The sequence below is a fragment of the Typopeltis vanoorti genome, chromosome 10 (genome assembly GCF_054136105.1).
Source record: "Typopeltis vanoorti isolate ZY-2024b chromosome 10, IOZ_Tvanoo_1.0, whole genome shotgun sequence".
NCBI lineage: Eukaryota > Metazoa > Arthropoda > Arachnida > Uropygi > Thelyphonidae > Typopeltis > Typopeltis vanoorti.
The window spans coordinates 63,950,869-63,974,326 of record NC_143558.1 but is presented as its reverse complement, the minus strand read 5'-3'; positions in this window follow the sequence as shown (position 1 = coordinate 63,974,326).

Sequence of the window (23,458 nt, the reverse complement as noted above, 5' to 3'; positions counted from 1 at the left end):
TATATGGGATGGAGATACTGCCTTTAAAATTACTAGTTCCTGTGGTGCACTGTCTAGTACATAATGTGTACTGGCTTCATAGCCTCATTTGTTATCTGTTAATTATATATGCTTGCTAGCCGATCTCTCTATATTTCATCTAAGTTATACTTCCTTTTTTGTGTCGCACCTTATTCTACTGAATCCATTGGTGTAAGTTCGAAATATTAGCTCGCATTTGGAACAAAGTTCAGGCAAATTCTGAAAAAGCAAAATCACTTTTTCCTAGTATAAAATAATGGCAGCATAACGATGATGACTTGACTACACAATAGCTGGAATGCAATAAGATGAATTCCTTTAACCCTTAAGGCACTGACAATGGAAAATTTTATGTAGTATTTGTATAAAGTGATTAAAATACTGAAGTAGTATAGATCGAAGCTGATTTTTTTTTTTTTTTAATAATGACATCTTACCTCCATACGTAATATGTAGTACAATAGAAAGAATTTTCAGAGAGCTAAATCATTTAACAGGATTGGAATTTCGAGATTTTCTAGTTATTTATTGACTGCACAGTAGATGAATAATAGCTACAGCGTATTCGCATTGCATATCTTCATTGCCAAAAAGAAGGGGGGGGGAAGCAAAGGATGCTGCAACTAAACAGGTACACTTACTACTGATGAAATGGCAATGCATGTTGCTGCTGAAATATGAAACATCATTTTTTAAAAACATCATTTCATTGCAGAGAGAGAGAGAGAGAGAGAGAGAGAGAAAGAAACAGTGCAATCAAAGCCTTATTATGTCAACCTTCGTTCTATGACTTTTCACTTTGTAATGTTTCATGACATTAGATGGGTGGAGAGAGATGTTAATCTGATTGATAAGGTGTGCGTAAACTTGGAAAATTTATATTGTCGTCATTTAACCGAAATTTCTGCCGGTGAAGGCCACTCGGAGTGCTTTTAAAAAAGAGCATCCACCTATAAAGAACTTAATCGTTTCCCAACACAACCGAAATTTAAAATCAGCATGATGTCCGGAAGTGATGTTCATGACCGTTAGATGGCGCCCTTCTGACGTATTGATGGGGAGTCAAACAAAAGTACTTCCATACAAGCTACACACGAGCGAAAAGGCTAGAAAAGTAAGCTCAAATCTTTTCCATGGATTCCCAAGCTGTCTGTGGGGACCCCTCCCCACCTTGTAATCCCTAATAAACCCGCTTAGTGGAATGATTTTTATTACACAACAACCAACTCTACGGTAAACCTCTTTGTGAGGCTGTTAATGTCTTCAGGCGCTTTCAAAAGGGGTTCTGCGTAAATCGATGCAAACGCGGTACCCACGTGGTAATTTTTCGTGGAGAATAAAGGCGAATATTTTTAGATGGAATCAGAAAGGCGGAGTGTTTTGTGGAAGCAGCAGTTAGCATGATTTCTTGCTACAGAACATCACTATGCTTTGTCGATGTTTGAACTCCATTACTGGCAAATCCCTGCCTAAAATGCATAACTTATTCGAAGTCAACTGATAATACTTTTGAAGTCAGTTTAAAGACAAAAAAAAGCTGCAATAGAATTTGGAAACTTATTAAAAACTACAAAAATCATTTTAATCCCAAAAAAATTAAAAGAATTGTTTGCTGTTTAGAATTTATTGAAAATTATTTTTAAATTAGAAATTATATTTAAAAATTGTCAAGAATAACTTAGAAATTTTTAAAAAAGGATAAAATATTTAAAAAATAATAATAAATTACAAGATTACATTTTGATATTTAATACTTTAGCAGACGCCAATACTTTTTAACAATTTAAGTTATGTATATTATTTAAAGACGAGTTTATGTTATTTAAGTGAGATGCGGTGATTAATACCCTTGGAGGGTAATGGATGGCAATGCTGTAGCCAATGAAGTTCTATAACTGAGACTCGGCTATTGCTGTTGCCCTCTTGCCATGATCAGAACTTTAATAGCTCAATAACATCTTATTCCTACACTGTCCTCTACAGATAACGGGGAAGATGAAAAGCATTCTTGCTTCGCCCCTTTAAGCCAGTCCTTATAAGGACTATGCTATTTAATTCCAATTCGCATGTTTGAAATTAGTGAATTATGTAGTACAATTTGTTCAGCTTTTATAAAAACTTTAGACATACAATTATAATTATATCTTATTTTATATATCACACTGTTGTTTTATTATTTCAACCTTATTAATTATATTCAAATGATTAGACTTTTTTTGTTAATTAAACGTAACAGCCGTAGATAATGAATCTAAAATTTGTACGAGAGAAGTCATTTAATAATGTTTAAATTAATTTCATATAATAAATCAACAAAGATTCATTAATATTGTTATGTTACAAAATATTTGAAAGTGTTAGCAATGACAATCAAATTCTCGTTGACCAGTTATCTATTATTTTTAAGTCTTAGGAAGTTTTCATATAAACTATATTTAAAAATCATAAATAATTTATTTTACATATAATATGATACTCTTTCTTACCGTCAGGTGTCCCTTTTTACACCTAGCACGTGCGCATCTGGAAATATCAACGAATGGACTTCGTAATAGCGTCTGTGACTCATTCTCTCTCTCTCTCTAGAACACGAGCTAACTTTACAATTGGCAAACGAATTGGACATCGACACTGCATGGAATTAACCATTGTGAGTTCACCAATACGAAAGTAGAAACCATGTTGGCACATTGTTAGTTACAATAGCAAAACAACCCCAGCAAAAAAAAAAAAACTACAAAAGAAGTTGGATATTTTTGACCAACTTTTGTTCTCTTTTCGGCGACGCCATGACTGTCCGCAAAAATCGTGTATCGACACTGTCACTACAGTTTGATATCTGTGTAGCCCCCAGGAAGTGAACGCAGGAAGAGGTACTCCGAGCTCACTACTGGCAACCCTTCACGGTTCTCATTTAAGGAAAGTAACTATTCCAGCAGCTTCAAGAGCCATCGTTATGACAAGTGCCGAGCTGCTGATGAATAGCGATCGGAACATCTCCCGCCTGGTGGAAGCAGACACTATGGACAAAGACTGTGTGGCAAATGGCGTTTAATGAGAACTGCATGTAAATATGTGGTATGTGTGTGTGCGCGCGATAAGAGAAATCTTGTTTGTGGGGGAGGGGAAAGGGTTGGAATTTTATCGGTTTAGCTCTTATAAATGCGACTGGTGATTATGACTTAAATTGCACGAGCTATTTGACGACTCACGTAAATGAAGCAATTGTGTATGTGTGTGTGTGTGTGTGTGTGTGTGTGAGTGAGAGAGAGAGAGAGAGAGAGAGAGAGAGTAATGTTTCGTCTGCAGTTGAATGTTTCGTCAGAAATTGAAAGGTTCCATGAAATCTCAGGTTATTTGTATTGAAAACATTTCAATTGACAACAGCACACACACACACACACACACACACACACACACACACACACACACACACACACACACACACACACACACACACACACACACACACACACAAGGAGTGTATCCTATCTTCATTTCGATCTTTGTCCATCATGAGAGATATATTACAATAATGTAAAATAGGTAGTCTTAAGTTCAACAGTAGAACTTTATAACGATGGGTTTTTAAATATGCTAATTTACTATTAATTTTTTTTTTAAAATGCCACATGCTAAATGTTTGTTTAAATATGGTACTATTTCTTGTGCCTGTGATATAGATTGAGAACAAAACCATATAATGATAACAGTTTTATAAATTAAATTTACTGCAATAAAAATCCACTTAACATGTTTTTATTTTCTTTTTATGTTCAGCGCTTTCAAAACCTACATCGTTAGAAATGGTGACAATTCTAAGACAAGCTAAGAATAGAATAAAAGTTGGCGAATGTCAGTAAAAAAAAAAATCTGGGTTTAATTACTTTCCTCATAATTAAATCCAATTAAAATTATTTGTTAACTACACTGCATAAACATTTAATAGTTGAATAAAATGTTTGTGAAAAATTGAATAAAAAATCAAAAGATTTCATCATTTTTATTTATTTATTATCTATTTTTATATAGTCTATAAATTTTGTTTTAAGAAACCAAAATAAATATTTTTAAAATTACATCAGATCTTCAATAAGCGGGACATTGTTCTTACACCTAATAATGAAATTCATCGTATACCTTAATAATGAATGCATAGAATCGCTTGCAATTATGGAGATTTGGAACTAATCTACCGTGAGATGCGGTGATTAATGCCCTTGGAGGGTAACGGATGGCAATGGTGTAGCCAATGAAGTTCTACTGAGGCTCAGCTATTGCTGTTACCCTCCTGCCATGATCAGAGCTTTAATAGCTCAATAATACCTTATCCCTACATTGTCCTCTACAGATAACGGGGAAGATGAAAAGCATTCTTGCTTCGCCCCTTTAAGCCAGTCCTTATAAGGCCCTGCAATTATGGGAAGATGAGAAGCAGGGAAAAAAAAGTCCTCTTTAGGACTTCAAGGGTAACGAATGGCAATGCTTTAGCCAATGAAGTTTTATCTGAGGCTCGACGATTGCCGTTACCCAGCCATGACTAGAGCTTTTAGCTCAATAATATCCCATCCACACAGATTTTTTTATTCAGATGACGGGATAAAGAGTCAAGGACTCAGTCCATCTCCCAGTACTTTTAAGAACCTGGAATTATGAAAGATTGGATCGACCGTGAGATGCGGTGAATAATACCCTTGGAGGGTAATGGATGGCAATGCTGTAGCCAATGAAGTTCTGAGGCTCGGCTATTGCTGTTACCCTCCTGCCATGATCAGAGCTTTAATAGCTCAATAACACCTTATCCCTACACTGTCCTCTACAGATAACGGGGAAGATGAAAAGCATTCTTGCTTCGCTCCTTTAAGCCAGTCCTTATAAGGACCTGCAATTATATTTTTCCTAGGCAAGTTAGGTATGGAGCTTCAGCAAAAATAAAACACGTATAATTGCATTTCATTAATTTCTTGCTAAAATAGGAATATAGTTAAACCGTCCGTTGCTAATCAACCTTATTATTCTTCACAGATAAGTGCTCAAAGCAAGTCTTTGTTCCCCAATCCAGCAGTGTCTTTCATAGGTGTACGATCTAGTTCTCTGCCACGCTACTTCACACACAGAGAGAGAGAGAGAGAGAGAGAGAGACTGAAGTGAGCCATCCCTGTAAACATACACGCAATGAGGGAGTGAGTAGTTGAGGGGAGGACAGTTAATGTATGCAAGACCATACAAATAATTTCACTAGCTGTGGGCGATTGATCTTACAGGTCAATTAACCCCAGTGACCGCAACGTCTCAATTTGTTCTGTTTGCCCTACCATTCAGTCAACGTTAGTTGGGGGGGGGGAGAACCTATCTCTCTCTCCCTTCTATTTTCCACCCTTTCCCACCCTCATCTTCGTCTTCCGACCAGTACACATGCTAATGACACGCACGCATTTTAAGCCGTGTGTCAGCAAATGCACTGTCGTTTGACGAGATGCAAATGAAGCCTAAGGGGGACCAAATACGTGAACCGTTAAGATGGGAAAATTCCTATCCCGCTTCCGGCTGTTGGGTTTCCGTTACCGTCAACGATAGGAAGATGAGTAGCTTACTAGAAAAGACAACTCTGTAATCAGCTTGCCTTTATATACATCGCTCTCTGTTATAAGCACACACAATTGTGACGGATATATTAACAAAACTGGGAAACAAACATAACCTTCCTACATATATACACAACCATAACTCAATTAGTTATTACGTAAAATAATAATAATTTCCGAAATGTCTAGAAGACCTTGCGAATCGCAATAAATAAGCAAACAATCGCTTGCCAACATCCCAACTTCTAGTGGTTCACCCAGCTTCTAGCAGTTTTAGCTGACTTGCAGCTTCACAGATTTGCAAAAAAGATCCGTAATACCAAAACGTCCGTAATCAAAACAAAAGACATCCGAACTACCTAAAGTATTACCTAATGTTTCATATTACAATTAATTCGTAGTCCTTGTATGAAATTAATGTTTGCTAGCAAGAACAGTTACTACACTTTAATCGTAGCCGAACTGCTTGTGCCTTCGAAAAGAGAAAATCGTTTCAACGTACTGTATAATACAGTACAACGTTTCTGTACTGTATTATATTATATTAAATTAAATATCACTTATAGAAGTTTAAGCAATATATCTTATATATTAAATATAAAAAAGAAACTCTAATTTTATAGGAAATCACAATTTTTTTACACATCTAATGAGATGTATAAATACACCTTTTCTTTATTAATATAACCTTTATATTAATAAAAACGTGTAGATAGTGTGACGAATTAAAATTAAAGTGTGGTACATTAAAATATATATATATAGTGTACTTTTTTTAGCATAAAAAGTTCTTCACAAGAGACATTATGTGATTTTTTTTTATTTTAAGACGTAACTATAACAAATCTTTTTAAATTAGAATGATTTTTAAAATTATTCTAATTAAAAATTCTAAAACAATATGTGGTCGATTTCACTTTAAGATATCTTTACATAATTCATGTTTTTATATAATAAATTAAGGAGCAACAAAAAACCGTAAATAGAAAGTACGATTAGTACAGAAATACTTGCTATTTCAATATTGTACACGTCAGCTATCTCTTTCACTTAAATAATGTTACGTATTTCTGTTTGTTTTCTTAATTATCGAGGTGTTTGCACTCAAAGCAAGCACTTCATGATGCGTTTATTCACCAACTTCCTTGCAATGAGAAAAGGAAATGTAGTTGTTGAGCTACCAGACGTTTTCCCCACAGGGCATTTAAAGAATGCAAGCAACGTTTGCTATTCCAATGAATTAAACCCTGATGTGTTTAACTAGAGACCACCTCGCAAATGATTTAAAAATGGAGCAGCTTCATTTGATGAAGATCTGTTGACTCAGCAGCACGCTTTCAAACAATATCTGACGTACTTTTGCAAACCCTCGTTGTGACGTCACTGATATCGTGTAATTCCCACAAAGATCACGCTATTGACATTTTAAAAAGGGGTTATTTGTATACAAATATATATTTTATTATTGTTATACATACATTGCACTGATTGTTGAATTTTATGATCGAATGTATGACATGAATGGGTAGAAAGACGTTTATTGAAGAGTGTAATAAAAATAGAGGAGATCAGATAATAACTGATAGAGAAAAGTAAGCATAACACACCCGCCATCTTCCTCCTGGTATTCTCCAGCTGCCATTTGTTGCATCTCAACGTCCTTGTGCTCATGGGCCTGTTAATGCGACAGTCATAGCGATGACGAGAACTTCCTTGTCACTGTTACGACCCTGACATTATTGTCGTGTAATCTGTTGCAGAGCTTGGCCACATAATATTGCACAGAATATTACTGGAAATTGTCGAATGATTAATTTTATATTTTCTAATTAATGCTTATTCGAATCTCTTTAAGCGCAAAATAATACATAGAATGATTATTTCTTGTCAGAGCCGGGATAATTTTAAAATAACGTCCTCAATGTTTCAGCTGGTACTTAACAATGTTTATATCGTTTTCCCTTGTACACGAAATACGGCATCTAGTCACTGATAAGAAATCATTGAATATAACAGTAAATAAATTATTTTCCTAAACAAAACATATATCCCATAAAAACAGCTTTAAAAACGTATTAATAAACAGGATAAGTAGCAAAATTCTTCCAAATACATTCAAATTTTATACTTACTTGAACAATAGAGAACTTTACCCTTTTCTGTAAACCAGAGTCTATTTTCTATAGCCAAGGTAATCGGGAGAATCCCCTCTTTCTTTGACAATGCCTAGCAGATCCATTTAAATTTTAACATACCAAGAAGGCTTGGCTGAGATTGATACAACAAAGTTGATGTACATTCCGCAACTGGTGGACTATAAAATACATCTAGAAATAATAAGTAATGAGCGTCCATACTTAGTGGTCAAGACCATAATATCAGAAAACTTACCATAACTTACCGTCTGGAGAAGATAAGAATTCTAGTCAAAACATCTCAAGGGATCCGTGGCTTGGTATGTTGAAGGTCCTGAGCAGAGAAAACCTCGGTAGCCAGGAAAAATAATGAGATTTGTTGGAACCTCAAGAAAACCGATATTCCAGATCTTAAATATATGAAAGAATCAGCAATAGAAGATTGGACAAATGAAAATGAGCTATAGCGATACGTTAATTTTCGTGGTCTGATGGTGATTTTATGATTGGTCCATGGCTTCGCGCAGCTGCTTCAAGTTTCACTTTAAACGGATTCATCGCTTACTCTTCCGTTACCCTTAAGTTTCGTTCATCTGATCATTGAACTTTTCTCCACTGGACAACAATTCATGTCCATCTTCCCCAAGAACTATTGACTTCACGTTAATTGTCGGTTGATTCTAGGTACCTTTTAGCCGTTTACTCACATAATAATGGCTATAACAGAGTAGTGAACATCTACAATTAGTCCCTTCTTAAAATCCTTACTCTCCCAGGAACTGAACGAATAAGCAGGAAAGACCTGATATTTATCTAAACTATGAGGAACAGCTGACCCAACAAATGCTTTTCTATTACTAAACTGCATCGTCAAAGCTACATGGAAGGAACGTTTTCTGCTTTCTCGTAGAAGAAGGGAATTAAAACAGTCTTACAAATACCATTAAAAGTGCTGAGCATTTAACAGTAGTTTTCTAAAGGAATTCATGGCATAATTGGACAGTAAAACAAACAAGAAATTCAGCGGAATATCTTTCATCTCTCAAAACTTCTACAAGTTTAGTTACCGCAAAATGAATGCTGTTGGGTGAGTGACGTATGTGTGAAGAAGGTTCGCAGACCCATCACTAATCCCTACAGCATCAGCGCACAAAAGATGGAACCCAGAAAGAACAAACAAATCGCCCTTAGCTGTAATTAAGCGGCGAGAGCTTCACATAGTGGGGCACAGTTGCCGATGTTTTGTTTCAGTTTCCCTGCAATCGCTCTTCGTCCACCAAGAGAGAGAGAGAGAGAGAGAGAGAGGCTTTCCTACGTTAGTCGCCGGCGCGTGAAATCGTTCGCACACGACGAACACAGGCGGGCTAACTAACGGGTAGTCGTTCGCCAGTCTTAGCTGTTTTCATCCGTTGCACCAATTGAATATTGCCATCGCCTACCCAGCCTACTCTGGCTTCTGCGCTTGGCAACAAGTTGTCACAGTGGCTTTGATGGGAGGATTAGAGCTGCTAAGCCGGTAGTTGTGGGGGTTTAGCGAGGGAGAAAAACAAAAGAAAGTGTTGCAAACGAAGTAATTCTACAACTTGCGCTTCAAGATCTCCTTTCCCTGTGATTGAATTCTTGCAGGCGAACTTTTCTCCGTCTTCCTATCTCCGGATAACTCTATAAATGAATTCCCTTATTCAGCGTTCAATTTAAAATACAAAACAAAAATGTAGCTTTAATTTTGTACGATGACGTCACTTCCGGTAAGCATTTCTTTTTCAAAAAAAAATAATAAAAAAATGATTGCGGTCCAATACTATAACAAATCAAACAAGGAAACTTAAGACTCTGTTATTCTTCTTTTGTGTGTTAGCGACTGACTAGGTGTGCGTGTGGGTGTGCGCTGGTGTTTCGTGCATTGTGATTCTTCCTCTAGTTACTGCCGCCTGTCATCATTTCTGTGTTAACGAGCGACGGTTGGCCAGTATACAGCAGCATGCCGCATTACCCCTGTCAAGGGTATATACACTTTTGAAGGACCACTCTCCCAATGGTAAAGGAGCTTAAGCTGCAAGGAAACGCTGCAGTTGAAATATGATTTTCTCAGCCAACCTGCATTGACGACTCTCCACTCTTACTTCACTCTAATGGGATTTCATGTTTCCGCAGATGCTGCATCGTGGCAGAAGCCAGGTTTGGTTTAGACGATAGTGGCGCTCTCTGTATTCATGAAGTAAATTGTCGCCGATAGATAACCATGTTAGATTCGTAAGAACCGACATATGATTCATTATCTTGCCATGTTCGTAAATGAAGAGTGAAACAAGTAAACAAACACATAATTAAAATAATGCCAAGTTTTACTTATTGTTGTCGTATCTTCTCCTTTAATAATCACAGATTTATTACAGAGACGCGCTTTTTAACTTACTGTTATTAAAGCACTTGACTTCGTTAAGTGATTAACTTAATAATGAATCTTTAATGATGTTTCGTTCATTTTATTTCATACTTTAGCTTTTGGTTTACTTAAAATAAACAAAATAAAAGATATATTTCATATTTTAAACTCAACTTGCAAATATATGTACGTTTTCCATTTGTCTTTATCAAGCCACGAGCTCGATGAACACGTGCTCATGATAATGGATTAAGCTAAATGATTATTTCATCTCGAGCTCTAAGTTCATTTTTGTCCATTTCATAATTTACAAGTTGGTCACGAGACACGTGTTCCAATGATTCGCGCATATTTCCACTTAATATATTGCACGTGTGAATGATTTATGCAAGTTTCTATTTAACATATTGCAAGTATGGCATGTACACTATTTAATATATTTTATTATTTTAGTTAATATATTAACTCGGCTATACAATGCCATATTTAACATTTCATTATTTATAGCAATAATTTATTATTTTGGTATATTTCTCTTTTCATTATCTTACTATTTTAATTGAATATATTTTATATATATTAAACTTACTTTATCCTACTACTTTCATCTGCTTCTATTAAAGTGAAACTTATTTATCGACTTTAAAGCAGAGAACTAAATTTAAAGAGAGAGAAAAGAAAAACTGTGCAGCTCCATGTAATAGTTGCAAAGGTAGCTGTAACTTAAAAACAGGATTTGCAATTTGAGGAAGAGAGAGAATATTAAACAGTATGGCTTCGAATAAATTAGCTGGGTCGTAGAACTGAAATTCTAATAAAAAGAAAATCCCTTTCTTCCAAAGAACCGAGGCGCCTGGTCGTATTGCACAAGAAAAGGATCAGAAGACATGCACAAAAGTGATTCCACAAGACTCTAAGAGGAGGGGTAATTTTTACCAGCATGGACGATGATTGACATGTGTCAAGGCAGTCAGGAAGCGCGTCGCCGCAGTGGTAAGTGGCTCAGCTGGTGGTGGGCGATATGAGTTTTTCTGGACCAAGTTGGAAGCCGTCGATGAAGCTTCCGTCTCTGCAAACAGACGGAACCGAGAGGAAAAGATGAAAAATCTCCTAAGCACACATACACATCGGCTGGGATAAGGAGGGTGGATTCTGTGCCTTGAGCCTCTTTATCGGTTTTTTATTCCCACATCTTTTGATACAGTAGATGCGGAGATTTGCTGGCGAAGCAGACGAGGGCCATTTATGGCAAATAGTCGGCAGGTGGACACGCGACTTAATCCGGTCTTCGTGAAAGGAATGAGTTTCCTGTAGTCAGGCCTAAAACGATTTTTCCTCTGGGATCCGGTGGATGGAGTTTAGCTATAGCATGACGGAATAAGTTGGTGCCTGGCTTTCTCATCTCGCTCGCGATCATACGCGCGTGTGTGTGTGTGTGTGTGTGTGTGTGTGTGTGTGTGTGTGTGTGTGTGTGTGTGTGTGTGTGTGTGTGTGTGTGTGTGTGTGTGTGTGTGTGTGTGTGTGTGTGTTCACTGACGTATATCATTATTGTCTCTTTTCCGACAAAACACCATTAAAGTTTTCGGTCTTCTCATCATTCTATCTTATGATACCTAATCCCGATTGACAGACAACGTAATCATTCTGCAAAAAAGCGAATCAAAGTGACAATTTTTTTTAAATTTTTTTATTCATGAATAAGTCCAGTGTTCTGTTAACTAGAAATACCGGTCTTATTCAGATGGTTTGCCGACTTTCACGAGAGTAGGTTTTCTTAAAACTCCAATTTCTCATCTCAGGCATTCAACGTACTGGTTTTAGCTCAAAATCTGCGTGTTTCTTCTTTTTTTTTAGGATAGAAAGAACCGTTTCATTTTGTTGCTGTTGTTTTGATGATTGAAACAGTAGTAAAGTGATATCGAAACAGGCTAGCAAGTTATTTTAGACTTAAAAGATTGATTGAGCCAACAAATGTCACATTTAAGGAGTCATTTTTACTATTGAAGTGATGCACACAAGTTGACAACGTGGAAACCGACCACCATCTAAACAAATTCAGCGTGTCAAAGAAAGCGATTTAAAATTTCTTCACTTTAATTACTTCGTATATTTTAGAAATGTAGAGCAGCAGTGGTGCGACACTGCTGACACAATAATGTTCTAAAGCCTGCGGGCTTTTGCACATTAAGATATATAGTATTAATTCAGTACCTAGACTTAGAAAGGAGCCTCCGTAGCTCAGTCAGTATAGACGAAGCCCTTTGGTCGGAAAGACCTGGTTTCGATTCCCGTCCATGACGTGAGGAATCTTTATCTTCACTTTCGACTAAAGGTGGGTTAATCGGTCTCATACGGAGGTGGGAGTTTTTTCCCGGTATCTCGGGTTTTTCATCCCTCAAAACAAGCAAACAAGTCCCTGAACACAGTCATCAATACTTATGGCAAGGAAGGCAACGGGAGACCACCTTGCTCGCAATCATCTCCCTAGTATGGTAGCATATAACTACCCTCACCAGTCGTATGGGTGAGGAAATAGGATAGGACAGACTTGGAAAACTACCGGATCTTAATATGACACGTAGACAGGAGGAAGATAACACCAGTGTCAGATATATATATATAAAGGATATCTAACAGGGGAAAAAAATGTCTGGATCCAAAATAGCTTTGAATTTTTGCGCATGCGCACAACACACTTTCGTTGTTACTTATGCTGGAAGAATATTAGCATATACATTATCCTCTACGGAATAGTTGAACTTATTTCTAGAATAATTTATTTATCATTTGTACTTGTTGTTTCTGTTTTTCATTCATTTTTGCTTCTCATGTTTTCAATTAAAAAAAAAAAAACCAGAAATCTTCGACGGCAACTAAAAAAAAGTTTTGAAATTCCAGGAATAACTAATGGAGAATAAATTGCAAATCAGTTAATAAACGCTCCACAAAAGGCCATCGAAAGTGTGCCGAGATGTTGTATGTTATCACAGCAGGTCGATGCAACTGCGAATGATATCCGGAACCCACGGGGATGTGCGACACAGCTGACAACGTTCAAAGATCCCACATCTCCGTATCACTAAGTTAACAAACTGTTGACGACCGCAGCGCTAGAGCAAAAGCTCCCGCTAGACGTTACCGTCAATCGAGGTGACAGCCACACTTGCCCGGCTACAATGCTCGGATCATACCGCCCATTGGCTCCTTGTGTAGAGCGAGCTGTTCCCCGAGCCAACAGCTTATCAAGCGTACACCGAGGCGTAAGGTTACCGTTCTTGCTTTTCTCGCATTCCCCTGACACATTGAACGGGGAGAGATGTCAGCCGCACGCGGACTCTAATCATTTGCTGCATTCATGCGCTGGCAGGGACCCGATGCAACCAATATCCAGGGGTCAGCGGCAAACTAGAAACCTGCCATCGAAAACTGTCGGAGTCCATTTACCCCAAGACGTCTTAGTTTACCGTTGAAGAACATCGGTGACATGCAAACATCACCACCACACACATACCCGGATGACAGCCCCTCCCCCTTGTTAACACCGCACCCTGTGGCTGGTAACGCGAGAATCTGCAACCTCTGCGATCTTATCTTTAAGTTGCTCGGAAAACAGACTCATGGGTGGCCGAAGCTAATTTAAGACTGATGGGCGAGGAGTGAGTGACGGAGTAGCTATTAAGCGCTTCGACGGGAGAGTAGATGACCTTTCAACCTATTCCCTCTTTTCCTCCACCCCCACTGAAGTTTCTAAGGTTTGGTATTTATAAGGTATAAAGAGTGTCTATTGTGGGTAGAGGTAACCAAAGTTTTATTCATTTCTCAAGAGATGTCACCGCTCGTGTATAATGTTATTTATCGTAATGAGAAGCTTGTTTTGGTATTTGAACGAATAATATTCCAATATGTGTGTGTGTGTGTGTGTGTGTGTGTGTGTGTGTGTGTGTGTGTGTGTGTGTGTGTGTGTGTGTGTGTGTGTTAGCAACCAGAAGTCGAAGTCTGGCGGTCATGTAGTTGGATCTGAACTCAGGTCAAATATTAGACAAAATCGGATTCATCAAAGGAAAATTTAGGTTCTCATACCAAAAATTAGTTTCGTATTTAAGTGAAATAATTTTCATTACTAGCTGCTAGACCACCACCACAACCACTACATACTGGAGTCCTGAAGTGCCTTAAAAATACCCTTTTGTCTCCCAGTATGTTTAAGCCGTATTCCCAGATTATCCTGAACTCACTTGCGGTACTAAATGTGCTACAGGTTTCCGATCTTTGGTAAGAGAAATTAAAAATACACTGCTTCGTGCTTTACCATAGCGCATTGTCTGCAGCAACAATGTCCTTTGATTAGAAGAACATCTGGGTTCGAATCCCGTCTTAAACGTGACAAACAATTAGGGCTTTTCAAACAAAGATGAGTTAGTTGATCTCATTAATAATGCATGGTTTTTCCTTTCGGAAAGTCAGTTTCCACACAAAACAGATAAATTAGTGACAGGCATAGTAGACTATATGGATAGGCTTAATTGTGTCAAATTAATCCTTACTTTCATTAATAAAGTATTATGCACCGAATTTAAATACCCGTCTAAGCTGGTTACATTATCCATATTATCAGGAAGGTAGCTAATATGTAAGCAGTTAGTCTGTACAAAGGAATTTTAAAACGTCATAAGACTCTTAGTTATAAGACTGGAACAGCCATATCTAGAAGACGTAGATCTTAGAAAAAGTAAATGGCAGAGAATCAGACCAACTCTGTCTTAATGGGACATTTCGTTCAATATTGCGCTTAATAAATACGGAGACGAATAGTCAGGGAAAGTACTCCTTTTTTTTAATCAGCTCACGTAACCCGCAAACAGCACAGATTGTTTGGTATTACGGCCGAAGCAACTAAGACTATGAGGCTTTATTAAGTCGATTATTTGCGTATGTGTGTGTGTGAGAGAGAGAGAGAGAGAGAGAGAGATGTGTGTGTGAAATTAAACCAACCCTGACACGTAACATTAGCAATTTATCCACGTGTTGACCCAATTACCGAAAAGTGACCTCACCCCAGCATGCACGACGCCTATTACGACCTTGACCTATAGTCCAATAAAAAATAATAATAATGTAGGAATTGCCTCCCTCTTATTTAACTTACACCATGCTGAGGACGCAATGAAAGTAGTCTGGCGAGAGTTCTCGTTCGGGTTGTGTCAAATATCGCAATAGGTGATATTGTAAGGATAGTAGCAAGCGATGTGTTACACATTGGTACAACTTTAGCGCAGAGTTTAACTGCACAAAGGCTTCAGAAGTGTCCCGTGTGTGTGGACTAGTTCAGTGTTGTATGCACTGGCTACCATAATGTGTGCATTTAACGCTGACATACACCTTAATAGGTCTACCGACATACTATGCACCGAAGCGCTGGCGCATGAGCAAATTCCCCTCTCACTGGAGGCGGTGTAGGGGGAATTGTGTGGTTATGGTCTTGGGGAATTGTTCCTCCCCTCTCCCATCATTTCTTTCTCTTTTTTTTTTTTTTAACTTTTTTTTTTTTTAACGTCTTACTTTAGTAATGCCAGAGCCACGGGAAAATATGTACTTGTTCAGCGTGTGTGCGCGAGCATCTAGGCCACGTTAAAGAAGGCAAAGAATGAGGGACCATATAACGCGTAAAGGTGAATAGCAACTACAGATATTGGAAGTACCTGGTGGGGCGTTCAAGTCACTCCATCAAGGTTTTTGCTCCGGTGGTTACATGAAAAAGATTACTTGCATCAGTATTACGCTAGTTTTGTTGCTTTCCCCGATTAGCTTCCCCCCCTGGATGACACAATACTAGCAAGGTACTGACCCGTAACATTGGGTCGTGATCTTCACAAAAGTCTAATGTACTGTGTTCAAACGCGAATTCATGTTTCGTTCTTCTTCTGTTAAATTAGTCGACGGGTGGGAATATTTCTGTAGTTTTCTTACCCCCAGAGGATGGGAAATGGTAGTTGCATTACGCGACGTGTTTATTTGGATTTCGAACGATTTTTATGGGGAGAGAAACCCCAAACAGGGGTCTTAGCAAAGAAAACTTAGCTCCTCTAATCGTGCACCATCAAACTTACTTTATACCAAGAAGATCGAGGCGTAATGATCTATGTTTACTCAGGGACCTCATTAACATTATCTTGGAAAGATTTCCGTCTATAATATGTTCATTTGTAGTACGCAAGTGTAAAACCACTTCAAGAAAGAAAGAAAGAAAAAAAGGTAAACAGAAGAACATACATTCAACGTCTTTTATCAGATCAAGGGTGATATTAATCAACTAGGTCATCCGGATTAGTGCTATGACATACCTTAAAGTTCTAAAACTTCCTGATGATCATGTTTATAATCCAAACAGCACCTAGCATTTCTGGAATAATATCTGAATCATACTAAAGCACTGTGTTATTCAATAAGGGAGGCCAAGGTCTGGTTTCTCTTTAACAAGAAAACATGCTTCATAATCAGTTCCTTTTTTTTTTCTTCTTCTTCTTCCGATAGTTCTTCAGAAGAAACGCACTAAACATGAATATATTCGGAAAGAATCCAACATAAACTTATCTACATCCATCGAACGTTGAATGCACTATCACCTTCCGAAAACTATCAACATACTGCTGAGATTCTCTGCGACGGTGGCAAAGTATTGAATCTCATTACAGAGATGATGCCTGTCAACTGTGCTCACAGAGCCTTTGTTTACAAATAGATGCATAGTAATTCCCACAAATGATCCATGATGTTTTTTTTTTCAACATAGATCTAAGCTATTACCCATATACGGTACTAACGTACTATAGGTTGACCAGCCAACCTCTTGTATATGGGTCCAACATAAAAAAAAAAAAACATAGACCATTTGTGGGAATTATTAGGTATCGATTTGTAAACAGTCTCTGTTTACATATCGTAGAACTTTTTCAAGCTATTTTAGGCCTCAGATAGGCAGAGTGGAGGATGTAAGTAGTAAACAGACAAGATGATAGATAAGAGAATTTTTCGAGGTTATTACAAAATAAAAAAAAAATCAAACTAGTTTACGAGTACCAAATGCTGATGCTGAATCTCTCAGAAAATGAGACTGGACCGATAATGAAGGCGTGTGTACCACGAGTGGTAGATCTCTTTATTTTTGGTGTTCCACATGTGGATGTTTCTTTGTCCAAATTCGACAACTGTAATATTCATACTCCCTACCATTCCTTCAGAATGAAACCCATCTTACCCTCCTCCCAACCCTGTGCGAGGGTGCCCAGTGGTTATTGTCAACCTTTATTCGAACCAAAAATGTTACTTCTAACGCATCTCACATTTTCCGTTTATACTCGGTAAGAAAATATTTTACTTACCATTCTATTGTACCTATTCTGAAGAATACGGATGCCAAGATTCACTGTACTGTCTCCAATGGCACCCTTAATATGCCTTCCTAAAAGAGACAATCCAATTATGTATTACCAGAGGCATCTATACATTATTGTAATGGATACTTGTATCGTATCCATTTTGCTCTAAGGACACAGTCGGATAGCACAAATCTTTTTGGGTGATGATAGGAGAAGCGAATGATATAAAATTGTCAATGGTAAATATGGTAGTCATTTATCGTTTGGGAATATAAGAAAAGATCTTATATTCTGTTAATTATGAAAAATAAGAGGGCCATTCTTTTTTAGCTGAAAAAAAGATTCCTTGAAGTGTTTTTAGCTTTTCTGGAAAAATATTATAAATATAGTGAATTCAATGTTGATGTTATCATATGCAAGAGGCTGTAGATAATTTTTGTACAAAAAAAAAAAAAAAAAATCAGTTGCGATCTTGAAATCTATTAAATATCATTTCGATTTTTTGTTTTTTGTTTTTTTTAAAAAAGCCAAATTAATGTTTCATTGTTACGACAGATAAATTAAAACATACAATTCGTACTATTATTTGATCATTTTATTTTATTTTCAAGATTTTCTAAAACTGGTTCGAAAATAAAAAAAAAGCGTTACAAGATTGCTATTTGTAGCTAAAGCCGTTTGTGAATTTACGTATACAACGTTCCTAATATCTTCTAAGCATCTGTATTAGATTTATATAAGAGATTTGCAGGTGCAGATTCCTACAGATTGTACATATAGCTCGCGGGCAAATCAATGAATCAAGAGAGGGAGGGGTGGGAAAGAGTAGAGTATTATCCCACCCGTAAACTCGTCTTCGAGACTATTCACAGCCCTTCTGTTGAAGAATCCTAAGCTACATTGAACAGATGGATTATTGTGCTCAACAGGTAGCAAATTGTATGCAGACATTTTTCTTCTTTCTATATATTTTGCAACATCTTTCTTTGGGTGTCTGCTTCGAGGCTATCTTTTCATTTTTTTTTCCCTGCGTGTTCGAGATGAAATGGGTGATAACTTTATAGGTTTTTCCACTTGACTGGATCCTTTTCGATAGGCGCAGAGATGACGAAGAAAGAAAATTCATTTGAAATATTGACTCAGTCTGTAGACATGCTTGTGGAATGCGAGAAATTTTCTTCGGTAGATCTACTATAGGATAGGGAAAATTATATGTTTGACGGAATAGATCGAAATTGGGAAAACATGGAGACACTTTGTCCATTCATGTCTGAGTGAGAGAAGCGCAAACCTCTCTCTTTCTTTCTTTCTTGGTGTATCCCAGGGAGACTTCCCCTACACGAAGCGAGTTTATAGAACGTGGAGCGTTGAGCTGGACTTAGGTTACAATGTAAACTTAACCTAATTGCTTTCCAACATTCTCTGAATAGCGGTCCATTAGACTGAGGGGAGGAAAGATGCCTTGAAGTTGGAGTTTATGTGTTGATAGATACATTATGATGTCCGTATCGAAAGAGCGGATCCTTCAGAATCGTAGAGTATTTCGATGGATTCCATGCCTGAAATAAGAAAATAATATGTTTGCTTCTCCTGCATCGTCTTGATAACGAGTTAATGTATGGAAAATGTAGTCTACTGTATTAAATTCTCATTTATTTATCTGCGAGGAGCATAAAGAGTTAAAAATAGATTTTCTTTTGAGTATTACACAGTGCAGTGCAAGGATGCGTGATCTTGTCAAAAAGTTCCTCATAAGAATGGTGAGAACATTCCCCCAATTCTCTTGTCTTCTAATTAAGAATAAAAAAAATTTAAATAAATTAAATTTAAAAAATCAAAATCAGTAATTGTTTATTTATGAATAGGGATGTTAGGGGTTGATGACTCTTTCTATAGATAACTATAAATACTGTTTTTGATTTATATTTAAATATAAATCAAAAACAGTATTTTGAAATACATTTAAAAAATTAATTTTAGAAAGTTACGTTAATATCAAACTACGTACATCACAACTGTCACAACTGAGCCAGTTTGGTGCTTCAGACATTCAGAGATGAGTCCTTCAAAGACACACATGTGATAATCCAGGTTATTCTGAATAATCACTTATTCCAGATATTTATTACTTGGAATATATTCGTTCCAGTGATCCAATTCGCCTGACGTTATTCATAAGGCTACATAGATACGCAATTCTTCATAAAAATTAACTAAGGCCTTCTTTGTGTCCTTCTAAGTTTACTTAATAAAGTTTCGGTAATATCGGGAAGGACTGAAACCTAGACCATCTTAGTAACTCCTCTGGGTTCATAACTAGAAAATTCTACACGAATCATTTAGGCGGTATCTGAAAGAGTGGTTTATTATTACAATTTTCTTAGGTGGAAAGGTCATAGGTGACCTTGACGTGATCTGATAGCCTTGCTTGTAAACGGCTATCCTTGGCAATGCAGTCAATAAGATTAGGTGGAGAGAAATACACACCCACGGAGCTCGCACGAGATTATGACCGCTACCTTTTTTCTTGGGAGATAGGCGTAGCCTTACAACGTACGAAACTCAAGAGCCAAATTAATCTTGATAACAGAAAATATGTAAGACTAACCAGCTAAACTCCCTCTTCGGAAAACTGGTTTATTGGCCAGATTGGATGCCTCCTTTTCGGTCAGTTCAGAAACCTTAAAAGTTTCCTGAACTAACCTTTAATGCACTGTTTAGTGTGATATACATTTCTGTGTTATAAATATATGGAGGGTTGTTGAGAATGTTTCATAATTTTTCATGGCTTGGTTACGAAATTTTCGTCAGCTGACAGTGAAAAATGAATCTTGTCTTTCTGCACATGCGCAAAACTCTTGAAGGAAGCAGTGCAAACAGTTGCCTTGGAAACCCAATGTCTGCTCTCTCTCTCTCTCTCTCGCTCGGTGCTTATATTTTTGTAATATGGGAATTAATTGCCCGCTTCCTATAGCATTACTTATTGATTCATTTTCAAGTTCTGAGCTGAGAAAAATCGCATTCTCACAAAACGAAAGAAAGTATGACTTCCTTCTTTCCTCAAAACTGCAAATCGTCAGTTAATGCTTTCAGAAACAATTAAGTACCTTTATTACGAATAACTGACGGCAACCTGATTTTCAATTTCCAGTCAATTTAAACTCAAGCAACAACTCCAGTTGCTTGAGTTTAACGTTTTAACATCTGCATTTAGAAAGATCGCGCTTCGAATCCAGTGTGGGAAGCGAAAATTCTTTATAGGAAGTTTTTAACCAATTGTGAGTTTTTCCTCTTAGACACTCTAGTGTTTTTTTTCTTTTTTTTCCCCCGATAATAATTTGAATTGTTTTACTGTTTGTATATAGTTTCCTTTTTAGATATGTTTTTCTAAAATTTATTACTTAAATAGCAGTCTTAAGTGTATTCTGACCCCCCCCCCCTCTTTAAAATTTTAAATGAAACATCTCCAGGTTGAGGTTGCACTCAATCTTTCCTTCTATTACCACGGAGCTTGCATGATATATTTCGGAAAGAGATTTGATATTCTTGGTCTATAGGTAAAAAAGTTGAAGGCGTAAAATTTCATTCCAGTATCGTTGAACGCGTCTGGAAATATGATGTTCAAAAACTGCTAATAAGCATTTTCTAACTGTAAACAAAATTGTCTTGCTTGTTCTATTTATGGAGTTGTTTCAACTGGATCTGGAAACCATAATAGACAATATTGCTTGTCATTAACCATCATGAAACCAAATCACTCTATTAAACAGTAGAGTTCATGTCCCACTGAAAGAGTATCCTGTGTATAAATACTGTATATTAAGAATCTTACATTATAACATCACTATTATACTAGGAATTCTCGTGTCGCGTGCTACATTGTTGAAAGTACAGTCTAGTTAGCCGTTTGAAATGAAAAAAGTTACAATTTTCGGAAATATAACACTAATTTTAAGTAATGCAAAGTTTGGAAAATAGTTTAGAATGATAAATTAATATTTATTTTAATTTGGATAAAAGACACTCTCTAGGATACCGGACTTTATCCTAAATTCTTAGTCCAACCCTTTGCCGTTATATTTAAAAAGAATCTATATTTGAAAGTAAGTGAAATAATTACAATTTACTTTGAATTAATTTGGTGAAGCGATTTATTTGTAAAAGTATAATGATAAAGTAATATTATTATTACTTTATTATTATAAATTAACCTTTAATGAAAAAGAGAGCCAAAAGGCTTCACTTCGGCGATGCAAAATTATTCAAATTAAGTGGATATTGAATCCAACATTATTTCAAAACCGAATAGAGAAACTACAAGAGTTTCGTGCCGAATATAGATAGAAACTATAAAAGTTTCGACGAATCCAAGCGTAAGCAAACCTTTTATGACAGGGGCAACTCGTACTAAAGGTGGAGTAAGCTCCGAGACCTCAAAAAAGGTCGAAACCGGTCTGGGTAGTATAATAATAATAATCGGAGCTTGGATCCGCCGAAACGTTTATAGTTTCTATCTATATTCGGCATGAAACTCTTGTAGTTTCTCTATTCGGTTTTGAAATAATGTTGGGTTCAATATCCACTTAATTTGATAATAAAAGTAATGTCTGGTACAGGTCAGGTGACTTGAAAGCTGACACTCTAGATTATCAGGTGTTAATAACAGTATACAGGATGTATATTATTACCTTTTTTATAGGCAGTACCGATTCTAGAGAATACCAAGATAAAGGACAAATGAATGTTTATGGGACACCTTCAAATTTAGTATAATAATGGCAAAACCCGCCTCAAATACGAACGTGCTGCATGTTTCGCGCGCGTGTGTGTGTGTGTGTGTGTGTGTGTGTGTGTGTGTGTGTGTGTGTGTGTGTGTGTGTGTGACTCTTATAATAGCAGCAATAATGGCTACTGACTGCCTTCTTCTTTGCATTCTTCTTAGATGACTGCTTGGACTGACGAGACCTCTGCTAGCAAGTCATTCCCCAAATGAATTAATTAATTTTGTTATTAATGAAACAAATTTATTGTGTTTATTAAAAAGTCACAATGGCAATAAGATAGTGTGGCACATTCTGCAATAATTTCAATACTAAAAATATGTTTATCGATATGACAAATCCTTGAAGAATTTGTGCTCGCCATGTTTTGAGATTTGCTTTGGACAAAAACGTTGGAAAAGTTAGAAAAAAATTTATAAGAAAAGCATAACAATACAACGAAAAGCAAATAAAAATACAAATCTCTTTCTTATTAGTTAAATTATTGCCGGTGCCAATGTACCCTGTTGCCAAACATATGCGTCCTTCATTGTGATCACTTTCCCACGAGGTTCAAAAAATTGGAAGTATTCAGGAGGATGTAAGCATGGTTCGGAAATAATGTAGAATGATTTTTCTCCCGCTGCACTCCACAGGGGAGGGATGAGTGCAAACAATAACTTCGATAGAGACTGCGTTATTTGCAGGACTTTTTCTGCACTAGTGGTTAATAGTCCAAAGGATAATTTCAGGGATCATGTTAACCACGATCCCTGATATTATCCTAATATTCGAATACAGTGGCATCCATCCATGGATAGGGGGAGAGAAAAAGGAAAATAACAGCACATTTTTGGATTATTTTAAAAGAGTGGTATTTAACAATATCAACTTTTAACTACTCTATCGTACCATAAATCATGTGACATCATTTCTATTACGGGAAAATGATACTACTATCGATAGTTCGCTCCGAAGTCATTTCAATCTTGTATGCTGAACGATAACTGTACGAAAGAGTTAGCAGTTTTAGAAGGGAATAACAGAGGGTATCAGATGCTATTTGGGAGAAATATCTGTACATGCTATTGCGCAGCAGTGAAGCCTAAGTTCCATACTTGGTAGATGGATTCCATGGAATAAAAGTCTACATATAATAACCAAGAAGATCTAAAATCTTTGATATCTTCCGCCC